The following is a 7,287-nucleotide window of genomic DNA, read 5'->3' as shown; positions in this document are numbered from 1 at the left end:
TCTCATAACTTTTGTCTTTCTTCTACTTATCTTCATTCCAAAGTCCTTGCCCCTTATTTCACTACCATTCAACATAGTCTGTATATCCTGATTCCGCCAGCACTGCTTGATCGTCCACGTTTTTATAGACTTGAGCCTTTCTCCTCGAATTATAATGCCTCTCCCGTCCTCCGTCCTCTAGGGCATTACCTGTCAATTTTTCTCCGTAAGTCTTGAACAGCTTCAGTGACAGTCAGCACCTCTTCCCTATTCGCGATAATACAAAACGAGGTTCTTTCATGTGAACTTTGCCAGTGTCCTCCGTCAATCCTATTTGGTAAAGCTCCCATACTGCGCAGCAGTACTCAAGAACAAGACGACAAGCATAGCAGTCTCTTTGCACTTTTTTTGCGTTTGCTAAGTATTCTGCCAAAAACCGCAGTCTTTGGTTCGCCCTCTCCGCAACATTTTTATGTGATAGTTCCGATTCAAGTTCTTCACAATTGGAATCCCTAGGCGTGCAGGTGAATCAACAACCTTGAAAGTCGTGTGATGCATCGTGGAACTAAAATTTAACCTATTCCTTCCACTACTCAGGTGGAGGATATCACACTTTTTTATTGATTAGAGTCACTTGTCACTTTCTGCATCATACAGATATCTTAATCATTTTCAAATGGTATTGATCTTACGATGGTTTTACTAGACTGTAAGTGACAGCGTGATCTGCAGACAACCTAAGAGGGCTGCCCATATTGTCTCCTATACTGAAACGCCAAAGAAACTGGTGTACGCATGCATAATCAAATTCAAAGATATGTAAGCAGGCAGAATACGGCGCTGCGGTCGGCAACGCCTCTATAAGAAAGCATGTGTCTGGCACAGTCGTTAGATCGGTTACTGCTGCTACAATGACAGGTTATCAACATTTAAGTGAGTTGGAATATCAGGAATCCTGTAAAACATCAAATCTCGTCGCTGCCGTCGGGAAAGTATCCTGCAAGAACGGGACCAATGACGACTGAAGTGAATCGTTCAGCGTGACAGGTGCAACCCTTCCGCAAAATTGCTGCAGATTTCAATGCTGGGCCATCAACAAGTGTCAGCGGGGGAACCATTCCGCGTAACATCATCGATATGGGCTTTCGGATCCGAAGGCCCAGTCGTGTACCCCAGGTGACTGGGCCCGTCAACACCGACATTGGACTGTTGATGACTGGAAACATGTTGCCTGGTCGGAGGAGTCTCGTTTCAAATTGTATCGAGTGGATGGACGTTTACGAATATGGAGACAGCCTCATGAATGCATGGACCCTGCATGTCATAAGGGGACAGTTCAAGGTGGTGGAGGCTCTGTACTGTTGCAGGCGTGTGCAGCTGGAGTGATATGGGACTCCTGATACGCCTAGATATGATTCTGACAGGTGACATGTACGTAAGCATCCTGTCTGATCTCCTGAACCCATTTACGAAATTCGAATTATATATTAATACCTTCAGCTGCTGATGGGCGTTGATATATATCAAAGGGGACAGGTGAAAATGTGTGCCCCGACCGGGACTCGAACTCGGGATCTCCTGCTTACGTGGCAGACGCTCTATCCATCTGAGCCACCGAGGGCACAGAGGCTGGTGCGACTGCAGGGACTATCTCGCGCACGCCTCCCGCGAGACCCACATTCTCACCTTATATGTCCACACACATGTCCGAAAGAACAGACACCGTATCCATATAAGTATATAGTTCTGGCAATACCGCCCATGACCTTCTTCTTCTGTGCGGATGCACGCATATTACCCGAGCTCTTACGGGACTTGGTAAGAATGTCTTCCACAAGTAATGAGTGTGTTGAGTAGGGACACTACGAATATAGTGTGTGGACATACAAGGTGAGAATGTGGGTCTCGCGGGAGGCGTGCGCGAGATAGTCCCTGCAGTCGCACTATCCTCTGTGCCCTCGGTGGCTCAGATGGATAGAGCGTCTGCCATGTAAGCAGGAGGTTCCGGGTTCGAGTCCCGATCGGGGCACACGTTTTCACGTGTTCCCGTTGATATATATCAACGCCCGTCAGCAGCTGAAGGTATTAATATATAATTCTAATTTCGTTCTAGACGGCTGCAGGTCATCAATGGTGTCTGTTCTTTCGGACATGTGTGTGGACATATAAGGTGAGAATGTGGGTCTCGAGGGAGGCGTGCGCGAGATAGTCCATTGCGCATTCCGACGGACTTGAACAACTGCAGCAAGGCAGTGCGACATCCCACACGTCCAGAATTGCTACAGAGTTGCTCCAGGCACACTCTTCTGAGTTTAAGCACTTCCGCTGGCCACCTAACTCCCCAGACATGAACGTTATTGAACATATGTGGAATGCGTTGCAACGTGCTGTTCAGAAGAGAACTCCACCCCGTGAGGGGTACTCCTACGGATTTATGGACAACCCTGCAGGATTCATAGTGTCAATTCACTCCAGCACGCCTTCAGACATTAGTCGAGTCCATGCCACTTCTCATTGTGCACTTCCGTGCCCTCGCGGGTGCCGTTACACGATATTAGGCAGGTGTACCAGTTTATTTGGCTCTTCAGTGACAATCATTTACACACACTGCCCTGCAAAACTTAAGGACGGATAGATAAAGTAACATAACATAACAACAACTCGGTGAAAATGAATGAAAGTGCGGCAGCATGTTGATAGAGGTCTTCTAGTCGTGCACAGAAGGTTGGACGTCATATGCCATGAGGTTAGCGTGACTACAGAGCCCAATGCAACTGGATCAGCGACATAAGGCAGTTGAAGAAAATGGAAAAGTCAGTGTGTGTCAATCAGCGAGTAGTCACAGCGCACTCTGGTGCCGTTCTTCGTTACAACAAAGCCTGGAGACAACTTAGCGATGACTTCACATGAGGATGAATCATTAGGAAACTGGAAGAAGTAGGAGGAGTGGTGAGTGTAGTCCAGAAATTTAGTATACGTCACAGTACTGTTTCATGGTGCATAGAGGAGTGTTCCGAACCACAGACAGCGCTCTCCGAAGGAGAAGAGGCGGTCAGCTGCGGCAGCAGGAGACCGCTACATTGTGCACCAGCAAGAGGGGACACACGTCAAACAGCGGCAGCAATTGCAGCCACATATAAAATGACTGTTAGGCTGACAGCCGTACATCCGCGGCAATGTTTACAATATTTACAGTAGAATCGGGATTGGAGCAACAAGGAGCGGGGTCCTGTGACTTTCGGGAATGAGAGCAGATTCAGTCTAAGTAGTGATTCAGAACATACCCTCATACGGCGAGAGGTCTGGCGAGAGATGAGAACACGTAATTCGCTCAGGAACATAGTCAGACATGATCGTTTTGGGCATCCAGGTGCTACAGTATGAGGAGGCATAAGGTTGCATAGCTGTACTGGTCTCCAAATCTTTGAACACGGTACACTCGTAGGCCAACGTTATTGTGACACTGTGCTCGTTTCCCACGTGAGTCTTTTCGGGGGTGCATTCGGCCCTGAGTTCATTTTTAAGGATGACAATGCGCCACCGCGTCGAACGGCGCTGGTGGAGGTGATCTTTGAACGAGAGGACATTCGGCGAATGGATTAAGCTACCCTTTCGTCCAACTTAAATCCCACCGAGCGCGAGTGGGATGCGCTGGGGAGGCGTACTGTAGGAGGTCCACATGCACCAACAACCATCCAACAGTCGCCACCTGCACTGGTGGAGGAATTGAGCGTTCTACCACAAGAACTCCTCACGAACCTCGTTACCAGCATGGAAACACATTGTAGAGCAGAAATCACTTCTGTCTCATTCGATGACCTTGCTAGCTGAACCACTTGTGAAACTGAGTTTGATAAGTGTACGCGCCATCTGCACCTGCGTGTGACTGATGGCTCCTGTGAACAGTTACTCATCCAAGGTGCGCGCTGTGGATCGATAGTAAACTATGAGGTGAATCTGACATTGGCCCAATTAACTGGCTACGGTGTCGTAAGAAGCACATAAAACCTCTTATTAAGCTATTGAAAGGGTTCTCCACATACAAAATCATTCTGAGATTACACATTTCTTAACATTACGTTCACTGAGAAGAGATCAAGGAATATCCATAGAATGAGGGATACTAAATCAACAGGAATATCAAAAGCCACACATAAATATTCAGGCACTTTATTGTGAATGGCAGAGTAATCACTTAGATGTAGAAGAGACTGCTTACACCACGCTTGTCCGCCCAATTCTATAGTACTGCTGTACGGTGTGGGATCGGCATCAGGTGGGACTGACGAATGACATCAAAAATGTTCAAAGAAGGGTGGCTCGTTTTGTATTATCGCGAAATAGGGGAGATAGCGCCACAGACATGATACGTGAATTGGGGTGGCAATCATTAAAACAAAGGCGTTTTTCGTCGGGACGGGATCTTTTCATGAAATTTCAATCACCAGTTTTCTCCTCCGATTGCGAAAACATTCTGTTGGCACCCACCTACATAGCGAGAAATGATCGTCACGATAAAATAAGTGCCCGCATCTCGTGGTCGTGCGGTAGCGTTCTCGCTTCCCACGCCCGGGTTCCCGGGTTCGATTCCCGGCGGGGTCAGGGATTTTCTCTGCCTCGTGATGGCTGGGTGTTGTGTGCTGTCCTTAGGTTAGTTAGGTTTAAGTAGTTCTAAGTTCTAGGGGACTGATGACCATAGATGTTTACTCCCATAGTGCTCAGAGCCATTTGATAAAATAAGAGAAATCAGGAGACGCACAGAAAGATTTAAGTGCTCGTTTTTCCCGCGTGCCGTTCGAGAGTGGAACAGTAGAGAGACAGCTTGAAGGTAGTTCATTGAACCATCTGCCAGGCACTTAATTGTGAACAGTAGATAATCACGTAGATGTAGATGTAGTACAGTGAGGAAGCTGCACAGCAATTTTTAGTGTTACTTTATTCTCCTTTTGTATATTTTGTATACCTTTCAAATTCAACAGCGCCATTTGAGACCTTTTATCTATTTTACTAAAAACTAAAAACTCCACCCGAACAGGCCATGAAAGCCCAACGGTAGTGACCGGCCGCCGTCTCATCCTCAGCTCATTGGCATCACTCGAAGTGGATATGCATTTTACACACAGTACATTATGGGTAGGGGCCGTGCTTGTTGTGAGCGGACACAAGGACTGTTGGCTGCTGTCCGTAAACAGCTGCGAGCTGCTTTGGCTACTGTTGACAAGCTTCTAGATAGTGCTGAAAGTTGCGGTGACGTCGGGGCGTCAGTGACGAGACCTGCCGCACCTTTGGTGTCACTGGAATCCCCTGGAATCCCATGATGACCCGGACGTCACTGCAGCTTCTGAGACGCATCATCTGACCGCTCCGTCCTCACCCCAGAGTGGGTGGCAGACAGTGGTGGGCTCGCGTGTCACTGGGCGGCGTAAGGTTTTAAGGGGTGGGAATGATCTACCATGGTTTAATAGCGGTGTTAGAAAAGCGCTACGCAAACATCTCAGATTCAAGAGCAGTAAAAACCTAGCTGACAAACAAACGCTGAACGGAGCGAAAATATGCCTAAGCAGAGCAATGAGAAAAACTTTCAATGATTTTTAAAGTAAGACGTTGTCAACCGACCTGAATAAAAATCCTAAGAGATTTTGGTCGTATCTAAAATCAGTATGTGGGTCAATAACATCTATCCATTCTCTCAGCGACCAGACCAGTACCGAGATGGAAGATAACAGAGAGGAGGCCGAAATACTGAATTCGGTCTTCCGAAGTTGTTTCACCGCGGAAGATCGTAACACTGTCCCTCCTTTAAATCGTCGTGCGAACGTCGAAACAGATATTGAGTTAACCGATCGCGGAATTGAAAATCAGGTGCAATCACTTAGTAGTGGAAAGGCTTCAGGATCAGATGAGATACTTATAAAAATCTATAAAGATTATGCGAAAGAACTTGCTCCCCTTCTAGCAGTAATTTATCGTACATCGCTTCAGCAACGAAAGGTACCTAATGACTGAAAAAAAGGACAGGTATTCCTGTTTTTAAGAAAGGCCGTAACACAGATTGACACAATTATAGACCTATATCGTTGACGCCAATCTGTTGTAGAATTGTGGAATATGTTTTATGCTCAACAATTATGACATTTTTGGAAAATGAACCTCTATAAAAATTAACATTGATCCCACAAACAGATGTCCTGCGAAACACAGCTCGCTCTGTTCCTCCGTGAGATCCGCAGCGCCTTACGGAGTATCGGAGCAAACTTGCGATTGGATTCAAGACTTTCTTGCAGATAGCACTCAGCACGTCACTGTTGACGGAACAAGAGGGACAGATGTAAAGGTAATATCCGGAGTACCACAGGCAAGTGTGATAGGACTGTTTCTGTTTACAATATATATAAATGATCTAGTAGAAAGCGTCGGATGCTCTTTAAGGCTATTCGTAGATGATGTAGTTATCTGTACCAAAGTAGCAACGCCAGAAGATAGTAAGAACTTGCACAACGACCTGCAGAAAATTGATGAATGATGCAGACTGTGGCAGTTGACCATGAACGTAAATAAATGTAAGATTTGCTCATACATAGCAAAAGAAATCCACTACTATACAGCTACACTATTGATGTCAAACAGCTGGAGACAGCGTGTAGTGCTACAACGATGACAATTAATATTACGACGATGTCAAACCTTATTTTCATGATTTAAAGAAGTATTCATGATATTAAAAATGTAATTATAATTTTATTATTTTCATTTTTGTGCTCAGTGTATCAAAGACTTTCTAGTGCACGGAATAATTAGCATTGTTTGTATTACGTAACTATATATGATTGTTAAGGATTAAGCATGTAATAATTCGATGTACGACATTTTGTTGAGTCTGAATTTTGTTCTCGTACTGGTCGGTAGAGAAGGAAAAGTTCCTTAATCGATGTGAAGGTATAAAGGCTGTAAAAAGGATAGAGAGCGAAGGTAAATACAATTTGTTCAAAACAAATATCTCTAAGGTGTAACGCTTTGTGATTTCCTATAACTAAAAATTGCAAGGTCTAATCTGAGCCTGTCCTGAATAACAGCGAAGAACATTTATGTTATCATATATTTTCTTCGTTTGTCACGGTTGTGATTCGCATGTTTCTTTTTGTTACGCGACGTGTTATGAATATTTTCATTTTACGCGCAAAAGTGCACACAGCTTTAATCTTTCGGAAACGATAACTTTTAATCAGTAAAATTACGCGAATACCGTCTAAATCGCAACCGTGATCGCAAAAGTGTTTCCTGGACCAAATAATTCTTATAAAATGTGTA

General features: G+C 45.2%; 2 non-coding genes across 2 annotated transcripts; one reads left to right on the top strand and one right to left on the bottom strand.

Moving 5' to 3' along the window:
- Positions 1 to 1,526: 1,526 nt before the first annotated feature.
- Trnat-cgu (transfer RNA threonine (anticodon CGU)) lies at positions 1,527 to 1,601 on the bottom strand. The gene has a single exon. It is a non-coding gene; the product is annotated as a tRNA-Thr (tRNA).
- A 332-nt stretch (positions 1,602 to 1,933) lies between these two features.
- Positions 1,934 to 2,008, top strand: Trnat-ugu (transfer RNA threonine (anticodon UGU)). The gene has a single exon. It is a non-coding gene; the product is annotated as a tRNA-Thr (tRNA).
- The last annotated feature ends 5,279 nt before the right edge of the window (positions 2,009 to 7,287 follow it).

Source organism: Schistocerca cancellata, chromosome 2, assembly GCF_023864275.1.
Source record: "Schistocerca cancellata isolate TAMUIC-IGC-003103 chromosome 2, iqSchCanc2.1, whole genome shotgun sequence".
In the NCBI taxonomy this organism is placed as follows: Eukaryota; Metazoa; Arthropoda; class Insecta; order Orthoptera; family Acrididae; genus Schistocerca; species Schistocerca cancellata.
Note: the sequence above shows the minus strand (reverse complement) of the source record. Positions and strands in the feature narration are given on the sequence as shown.